The following is a 10,257-nucleotide window of genomic DNA, read 5'->3' as shown; positions in this document are numbered from 1 at the left end:
TGTTTCAGGTGGATCTCACTTTAAATTGCATAAAATTGTATGTGAATTGAGTTTTTAAAACTGAGCTACCATTCACATATCATAAAATTCACTTTTTTGTAAACCTCATTTTTTTATTCCAATTTTGTACTCTGCCTCATTCTTCTAGATGTCAAAGCCCTATTGCTTCCTTACTTTCATAAATATTTTGTTATGAAAGTAATGCTCATAATAGAAATATCCCTGAAAATACAGGTAAGACAAAAAGTAGAAAATATAAGTCAGTCAGAATCCCTTTACCCAGAGATAACCTCTGGGTAAATCAAATTACAATCATATGACGGAATATCATGGGGTTAATGAACGATCACACTAATAAGCTGAGAAGCCATGACACCATACTGTTGAACTTACAAAAGGATTATAAAACACTTGGGGTAATATTATCCCACTTTTCTACATATCTAAATGCATAGAACAAAGATTGATAGGATGTACACAAAATCCACCTTTTCGAAGTATATGATTGAGTGTTTTTAGTATATTTACGAGGTTGTGCAGTCATCACCACTATCTAATTCTAGACCTTTTTCGTCATCCCCAAAAGAAACCTTGTACCTACTAAGTAGTCACAGCTCTTTCCCTTGTCCCCCAGCCGCTGGAAACCACTAACCTACTTTCCGACTTTCCCTATTCTGGACATTTTATGTAAATGTAATCATATGATATGGGGGTATTTTGTGTCTAGCTTCTTTCACTTACTTAACATTTTCAAGGATCACCGGCTGTAGCAGATATCAGTGCTTCATTCCTTTTCATGGCTGAATAAAGAATCTTCCATTATACGACTAGACCACATCTTGTTGAGCCATTCATCAATTGGCGGATCCTTGGGTTGTTGCCACTTTTTGGCTGCTATGAACATTTGTGTACAAGTTTTCGTTGTTGTTGTTTTTGTTTGTGTGTGTGTGAACATACTTTCATTTCTCTTGGTTATGTACCTAGGGATGCTGGGTTATATGGTAACTCTGTTTAATGTTTTCAGGAGCAGTCTCAGTTTTCCACAGTGGAAAACTGCACCATTTTGTATTTTATATTCCTGTCAGCAAGGCATGAGGTTTGGGTTTCTCCACATCCTCAGCAACACTTGTGACCCATTGTTTGGATTCTAGCCATCCTTGTGGGTGTGAAGTGGCATCTCATTGTGGTTTTGATTTGCATTTCCCCTATGCTTAATGATGGTGAACATCTTTTCAGGTGCTTCTTGGCCATTTGTACATCTTCTTTGGAGAAATGTCTCTTTAAACCCATTGTATGTATTTTAATTGCATTATCTATTTTTTATTGTTGTTGAGTTTGTGTTCTGTATATATTCTGGACACTAAATCCTTACCAGATGTATCATTTGAAAATATTTTCTCCCATTCTGTGGGTTGCCTTTTCACTTTCTTTATTTAAAAATTTTTAAAAATGTTTATTTTTTTCAATTACAGTTGTCATTCAGTTTATCTGAGTTTCAGTTGTACAGCATAGTGGTTAGGCAGTTATATACCTTATGCAGCAATGCCCTCAATAAGTCTAGTACCCACCTGTCACCATACAAATAGTTATTACAATGTCATTGACTATACTTCCTGTGCTGTACTTTACACCTCAACCTTTTTATTGTCTTGATGACGTTCTTTGACGTACAAAAGTTTCCAATTTTGATGAAATCCAATTTTCTATATTTTCTCGGTTGCTTGTGCTTTTGGTCTTATGGTCATTTCTAAGACACCATTGCCTAATCCAAATTCACAAAGATTTACCTATGTTTTCTCTTAAGAGATTTATAGTTGAACTCTTGCATTTAGGGTTTTGATCTATTTTGAGTTCACTTTGATCTATTTTGAGTTCGTTTTGTAATGTTTGTTTATGGTGTTAGGTAGGTGTCCAGGTTCCTTCTTTTGCATGTGGATATCCAGTTGTCCCACATAACATTCTTCACACAATAAAATTATAGAAATGGAGAACAGATTGATGGGTGTCACGGGTTCAGGAAGGGGTAAGGTGGGAGGGAAGTGGGTATGACTACTCAAGGGCAACGTGAGGCATCCTTGTGATGGAAATATTCTGTGTCTTGACTCTATCAGTGCTATGGTTGTGATATCGTACCCTAGTTTTTCAAGCTGTTACCCAGGGGCAACTGGATGAAGGGTAACATGGGATTTCTATCGTTTCTTATAAGCACATGTGGATCTACAATGATCTCAAAATAAAATTAATTAGAAATGCAGTACAATTTGCTTTGGGAGATTTTGAGAATATGGAAAAGTACAAAGTAGAAAATAGGAACCACTCAAATCCCCCACCCTTTGCTAACCTCTGTCGCTGCCCCGGCAGGAAGGAATGGACCTATTCCCACAGGAACTAGACTCTGGGACGCGTGGGCAGGGGTGTCTACTTTAGAGACGGGAAGAAGAAAGAGGTGGGAGTCTAGTCTGAAGAGCACTTCACAGCCTCAGACTGAGCCTCAGCGTCAGACATACAGGACGAAGAGGGCTGTGGTCACTGGGCCAGCGGCGGGCCCTGTGGGGCATTTTGAGCACAGTCTTCCCTCTGAGCTGGCCGCCGTGGAGGCTTCCTGGGGAGGCATAGCTGTGTTCTCCTGGGGCACATCTTCAGTGGCCTGAGGGCTACGTTAAGCATCATTCATTAAATCAGCTAGTATTGGTGCCTACTATGTGCCAGGCATTGGGGAGATTGTGTAAGAAGATGCGCCTGACCCCCACGTTGCCCTTGGGCTGATGGAATATTGTAACACAGGGGTACAGTTGATGTTATGGGTGACGTATACATGAGCATGGGGGTTGGGCTGTATGGGACATTGTGCATGTCACGACTTTCCCACATTCTCATGTTGCCTCGAGGACCAGCAGTCCCCGACTGGGGTGATCTCTGGCTGTGGGAGCCTGTGCAGGGGACAGGCTGATGTGTTGGGGAGTGACACCCTTGGAAGCAGCCCTCAGTCACCGGTGGCTGGGAGGTGTGGATAAACACCCATCCTCTTCCCCCTCTGAGCTGTGTTCTCTGCTGTCTCCTGGAGGTTCCAGCAGAACTGAGCCGATTCCCACAGTGGTCACCTTGTCCTGGCTATTTTCCTTCCCCATTTTACTTCCCCACTTCCTCCCTGGACTACTTCCAATAGAACACTTGCACTCCATCCTTGCCTCAGGCTCTGTCTTGGGGGAACCTAAGATAAGACCAGTCATGCTAACTGGGACTTGAGAATCGGGGAAGGTTCCTGGGGGCAAGGCCGTCTGAGCTGAGACTTGATGAGTCTGGTTATCTTAGAAGGAGGGGTGAGGACAGAATATCCGAAGAGGCATGCAGTGTGAAGGCCGGCAGGTGGCAGTCTGGTGTGTACCACCCACCTAGGGAGCTCATGCTTGGGAGGGGACAGTGGCAGAAGATGGAGCAGGTGCCAGACGGTGGGAGGCCTTGGGAGGTTTGCAGACGACCACGAGTGCCTCAGACTTGTGTTTGGGAAAAGCTACTACGGCTGAAGCAATTGGAATGGAATGGAGGGCGAAATTAATATGGGAGACCCACTTGCAGGCTGCAGCAGAAAACCTGGCCGGGGGGGCCAGCAACGTGAGGGACGATGGTACCTGGACCGGGATGGCAGCAGTGGTGGTTTTCTTCCAGGAATGGAGAAGTATTTGGCCCCATCATTCATAAATCTGTGCAGATACGCTCCAGGGGAATGACATAGCCACTTGTCGTTAACGCAGTGATGGCTTTGCTGCCGTGGCCCAAGCTGGATGTGCTGTGTGGTTATCAGACCTGCGCCCGCCCAGGCACTCCCTGCCTGCATGTGTGTTCTTGAAGCTGGCACGCAGAGCCACAAGAGGGCGGTGTCTGAAAGCCTCTGGTCTGGCGCCTTCTCAGAGAAGCCAGAGAAGATCAGGATTGGAAGCTGCTCTGGCCCAGCTTGGCCCTGGTTTCTCCTGTCTCCTCCTGGGGCTGCTGATTGCTCTCCCCAGGGGAGGCCCCGAAGTCTGCAGATCTTCCGGGCAGATTGAGGGGTTTGGGGAAAGACGTTCCCGTGATCCATGGCACCTCAAGACTCAAGTCAGGGAGCACAAACGCCTTCCCACTCCCTCTTCTTTTCTCCTCTTCCTCCCCTTTCCACCCCTCTATTTCCATACCATTTACTGAGCAATTACTTACAGTACAGCCCCATCCAATAGAACTTTCCATGATGGAATGTTCTAGATCTGCACTGCTCTGTACAGGAGCCACAGCCACCTGTGACTACTGAGCACTTGAAATGTGGCCACTTGCGAGGAGGTTGCTCCATCCGGGGCTCACTTGCCTTGGGGAAACAATGTCTTTGGTTTTCTGAGAAGAAGCCTGTCTGCTGCCTACTCAGGGACCGAGGACAGCAGACCGTTGCAGAAAATCCATCCTTAGAAAAAATTATGCTGGAAAAGGTGGCTAAGCCGCTGCCACAGGTGAAAGCAGGTGCATTGAGAAGCACCTCAACACCCATCACTGGGGACATCTGTCCACCTCTGCCAGGATGCTGGCGGTCCCCTCCCTGCCCCACATGGGCCCTGGCCCAGGCATCTGTCCCAGCATGGTGGTGAGTGATGAGAGCAGCTTTCCAGTATTGCGGAGAAGCGCGTGGAACAAGGGGAACAAGGAGGAGACACGTCTTTGGGGCAGGGTTCTGAGGCTTCCTGATAGGTGGGACTTGACACAGAGAACAAAAGCATGCAGCAGGCAGGGGAGAATGTTCCGGGCAGAGAGAAGAACATTCTTTGGGGTGAGGGCAGCATACAGGATCCTTTTGGGGCTAACAGTGGTTTAAAATGTCTGGCAAACGAAGGCCCCCAAACTACTGATCAGAATTGGATTCCTAGGACTGGAAAGGATCCTGCTGGAGGCCAGAGGATCTCTTTCAATTTCTTGCCAGAGAAATTCCCTAAATTCCCCTTCTAGAAGAAGTCCTTTACAGCCAGTTGAGAGCTGGTCCCTTCACTGTAAACCCATTTCCCCTGGCTTCCACAACAACAGTGAGCCTCTTCCTGCCAGAAGCGATTCCCATATTTGACGAGTTTCTCTTAGCCCCTGGATGAAGCAGACCCCACTGTTTGTTTTGAATGTGGGGTGACTGGCTTTCCTGTCCCGTGAGTGCTTGTCTCGTCGTCTGTGATGAGAACCCGGCCACAACTCTCAGCTCGGCCCCAGACAACTGCTGCACGGAGCAGCTGCAAGCTCTCTGCCGGTGAGGTTAGCCCGGAGATCACAGAGGTTAATGGCGCTTTCATACTTGACAGCAACTGAGGGCTCCCCAGCCAAGAAATGCAACAGCCTGAAAGGACAACAGCCTCGGATCTCTGTTGCCGCTGAATCTACTGTGATTTTAGGCTAACATAGGCTCCAAGTGCTTCTGCTCGACGTTTGACCAAGGAAGTGTCCAGACTTTGGAAACACAGGTTGGAGAACTAGTAGCATCCAAACTATGAAAGGCTGTGACCATCAGGGTCTCTTAAGGAACAGTGTTAATGGTTGAGAGTTTTCTTCCCCCGCAGAACTCAACAACTGATCTGCTTCGTTATTCAGTACTTGTTCTGGCCTCAGGTGTCAGAGATGAGGATGTGGACCTATTTGGGGGCCATCATCCTGCTGACCACTGCTCCCTTGAAATAGCCCTCTCCGAAGTCCTGAACAGCACACTCACACAAATCTTCTGGAAGGTTCTTATGCTCTTACGCTTATGCCAGAGCCTTGTCTGTGGCTGCCCCTCTGTGAGCGAGGCTGGGAATGCAGCTGTTGTGTTGGGCAGTGATGACTCTGGGCTCCTTTACTACAGAGGGTGGGGGAGAGGATGCTGGGAAGACGGTCAGCAGTCTCCGTCAACTTAAATCTTGACAGCAGCCCAACGAGGCAGCCATTTCATCATTTCACCATTTCAAAGATGGGGAAACTGAGCCTCAGAGAGGTTAAGTAACTTGTTGATAGTCACACTGCAGATCAGAAGCAGAGCCAAGGTTCGGTTTCAGCCACATCACCTCCCACTGGTTTCATGCATACACCAACTTCAGGAGGAAGCTATTGACGTTAGGTCCCTTTCAGACGCGATGCCTCAAGCTCAGAGAGATTGAGTAACTTGTTTTCGGTCACACAGCTATAAGTGGTGGAGCTGGGATTCAAAATCATGTGTTCTGACCCCAGTTCCTTAACATGACCCAGCTCTAACAAGTCCCTGTTGGTCGCAGCTCTAACAAGTCCCTGTCCGTGAACTTTACTGCCAGTAATAAACCCAGTTCACAGACACTGAACATCTAATAGCTCTGTCCTGTGCTGTTGCCTGGGGCAGCTGCGAGCGCATCTTCACTCTTGTCACCCTTCTTGCCTGGCATCCAGATGTTCTCTTTGCGTCTCCATCATAGACTTAGGACATGCCACAGTTATCTCTGTTCACGGTTTGCTGGGTGAACAGATCTCCACTTACCAGACTAAGTACGCTAAGCTTGCATGCACATGTACGCCTAATGCTTGACACAGAGCTTGTTACAGGTGGGTACTCAGTAGCTGTTGGTTGAATGAATCAGTGAGAGAATGAATGCATTCTAGAGCTCCAGCTAGCTATGTGCTGGGAAACATCTCATTCTTATCTGGGGAAACGACCTGTTGACTGGGCCAGGTACCCAGGAGCTGGGCACTTGTGTGGCCTTGGGAGGTCAGTTTGCATTTGAAGGGATGTGGGAGGGGTCTTGTGGGGGCCAGGTGCCCCTCCTCCCTCCATAACCCCATCCTATGCCTGCTCCAGCCTCCTGGCACTCGCTGGGTCTCATGCCCTGTCCAGCTTCCTAGTACCGATGGGCCGGCCTGGAATAGCTGTGCCCCATTGGCGTGGCCAAACCACTGTGTAGTCACCAGCAGTCTGCCCAGTGCGGCCCCAGTCCTTGGTAGGCTCCCTGCCCTGTTTCACCTTCAAAGAACTCTCTGGTTACATGTGTGCTGAGATGGGGGCTGGGAGGGGCCATGGGGACACCTAGTCCAACCACCTCATTCGTAGATGGGGATGCTGAAGCCCAGAGAGGCCAGGCCATGTCCAAAGCCATACAGCAAGCTAGTGGCAGATACAAGACTCAAACTCAGCTCTCCTGCATCCCCTCCAGATCACCTTTCACACAGTGACCGCCCGTCTGTAGGTGCCTCCTCTCCACTCTGGGTGAGCTCCCCATGGCCCTGTGTCCCTCGATCCTTTGCAAGCTTCCCCATTACAGGAATGGCCAATGGGTTTTATTTCACGTACTGCCTGGGCACTGTGGCAAAGACCAGAGCTCCTGTGGGTCCTAGAGGAGAGCGCTCTGCAGTCGATTAATGATGTCTGCCACAGGCCTGGGTTGGGGCGTGGGGTGAGTGCCATGGATTTTTCATTGCTGTCCTAACAGCTCTCACTGCTTGGCACACAGTAAGTATTTCATAAGCACTTGTTGATTTTGGGTATCCATGGTTTTCTCTGGTGGGTGACCGATTTGGGGGTCTGGGAGCCCAGCAGAGCGATTGGAAACTTCCTGTTTTCACTTTTGCTACTTCCAAGAGAGTAGTCCTGTTCGAGGACACCGCTTTTATGTTAAAACAACAAACCTCAGGGTTGACCCATGAGCAGTGGAAGGTGGTGGCATTCCGGAGGAGGCCAAGTCTGGCATTCCAGAGTTCGGGGAATTTTGTTGTCTCAGCATCAGCAGAGCAAGTGTATCCTTTCCAGACATCCCACATTTGAAGGGGAGGGGGGACATTCCAGAGATTGCAGTACACTGAGCTCCCTGGTCTCAGGTGGGGAGTGGGGGTGGGCTGGGGATCGGGTGCCCTTGGCCAACTTGGTTTGCCCCCCACATTGCCAACAGTGGGGGGCTTGATGGGGGGCTCGGTGGCTCTGGGGCTTAGCCAGGGTTGGGCAGTTCATCTATAAAGTGATTATAACCCCATTATCTTGCTTGTGCACGCTTCACTGGCATCAGCCAGCCTCTGGATCCTCCTCTCTGTCCCAGCAATGCCCTCCCTTCCCCTCCCTTTCCCTCCCCTCCCCTTCCTTTCCTCTTCCTTCCAGAAATCATTTTTCATATAAAAATTGGTATATGATTCTAAAATATTTAAAAAGGCAAAGACTAAAAACAATGGAACCTCAGCGCATCATCACTCTTCTTTTTCAGCATTTCTTGGAAACTCATAGTTGATCTAGAGACTTGACAGATTGGAGGGTAACCCTTGTGGCAAGATTACTTCCTCGGCAGGGCTGTGTGCTACCTGTGGCATTGAAGCAGGAGGTTCCCAATCGTGATGGTCCCACACTTCAAATGTTACAACGGACCAGTAAGTCCAGGGGGGTCCGCATGACCCCAGTGAACCCTCACCTAATGGCTTCAGCGTCCCTTTGTTAGTTCATAGGTAGCGGGGGACTTCAATATATGGATTTAAAAAATATATATTATGTGCTTTCATCCCTGGGACCTCATTTAATTCTCACAACAAGCTTGGAAACAGATTATTATTGTCCTATTTTGCAGACAAGGAAACCGCTGCCCAGAAAGGGTCTGTTGTGGCTGCACAGGGCCACACAGGGTCACCCAGGGTCACATAGGAGCACACAGAACCAGGATCTGTCCCAGAACTGTTTATTTTTAATGCTGACACTTCCCAGCCTGTATCTCAGCTTCCTCTTGCTAGAATTCCATGGAACATTTCTTACCTGAGCTGCTCTTGGAGGGTTCCATTGTCAGATATGTTTGCGGCTTGCATTTATATGTGTCTGAAGAGATTCCCCCCTCCCCCCCCCACACAACGTGTTTCCATGCATGCTGGATGTGCTTACAAATCAGGTCTGTTATTTCAGTGAAGGAATGCATTCTCCACTCTGTGCTGCATGTAACAGTGTACAGACACAGGTGTAGCAAATTTTTTTTAAAGGTTTTTTTTTTTTTAAATATAGCTAACATAAAATATTGTATTAGTTTCAGGTGTACACGATAATTATTCAACAACATTTATATACCTAAAGAAGTGGTCACCGTAAGTCTAGTAACCATCTGACACATTACCACATTATCACAATATTATTGACAATATTCCCCATGCTGTGCATCACATCCCCATGACTTATTTGTTTTATACCTGGAAATTTAAACCTCTTATTCCCCTTCACCTTTTTCCCCCTTTGAAAAAATTTTCAATTACAGTTGACATTCAATATTATTTATATTAATTTCAGGTGTACAGCATAGTGGTTAGACATTTATATAATTTAAGAAGTGGTCCCCCTGACTAGTAGTTCTCACCTGGCGCTACACGTAGTTATTACCATATTTTTGACTATCTTCCCTGTTTTTTTACATTCTCGTGACTATTTTGTAACTATCAATTTGTACTTAATCCCTTCACTTTTTTTCACTCTGCCCACAATCCCCTCCCCTCTATTACCCCAACAAATCTAATACCCATCTGACACCATACATAGTTATTATAATATTATTGACTATATTCTTTATGCTATACCCTACATCCCCATAACTACTTTGTAACAACCAATTTGTACTTCTTAATCCCTTCCCCTTTTTTCACCCACACCCCCCATCCCCGTCTGGCAACCACTAATACGCTCTCTGTATCTATGAGTTTCTGTTTTGTTTGTTTGTTTTATTCTTTAAATTCTACATACCATGTTTCCCTGAAAATAAGACTGGGTCTTATATTAATTTTTGCTCCAAAAGAGGCATTCGGGCTTATGTTCAGGGGTTGTCATCCTGAAAAATCATGCTAGGACTTATTTTTCTGTTAGGTCTTATTTTTTGGGGAAACACGGTATAAGCAACATCACATTGCATCTGTCTTTCTCTGTCTGACACTCCACTCAGCACAATACCCTCCAGGTCCATCCATGACGCCGCAGATGGCAAGAACCCATTCCTTTCAATGGCCAAGCAATATTCCACTGTATATATGTACAACCTTCTTTTTATCTATTCTTCCATCAATGGACACTCAGGCTGCCTCCACATCTTGGCCATTGTAAACAATGCTGCAGTGAACATATGGATGCCCACAGCCCCTTGGAGTAGCTTTTGGGTTGTTTTTACCCTGAAGTGGGTGAAAAATCCCAAACCTACTGGGTCCTTCCTTGATTCTTGTTATAGCTTTTTGTTTTAAAATCTATTTTGTCTGGTATAAGTATTGCTACTCCAGATTTTTTTCATTTCCATTTTCATGAAATATCTTTTTCCATTC

Source organism: Rhinolophus hipposideros (assembly GCF_964194185.1).
Source record: "Rhinolophus hipposideros genome assembly, chromosome: 21".
In the NCBI taxonomy this organism is placed as follows: domain Eukaryota; kingdom Metazoa; phylum Chordata; class Mammalia; order Chiroptera; family Rhinolophidae; genus Rhinolophus; species Rhinolophus hipposideros.
The sequence above is the reverse complement of the archived record's forward strand: the minus strand, read 5'-3'. Positions refer to the sequence as shown.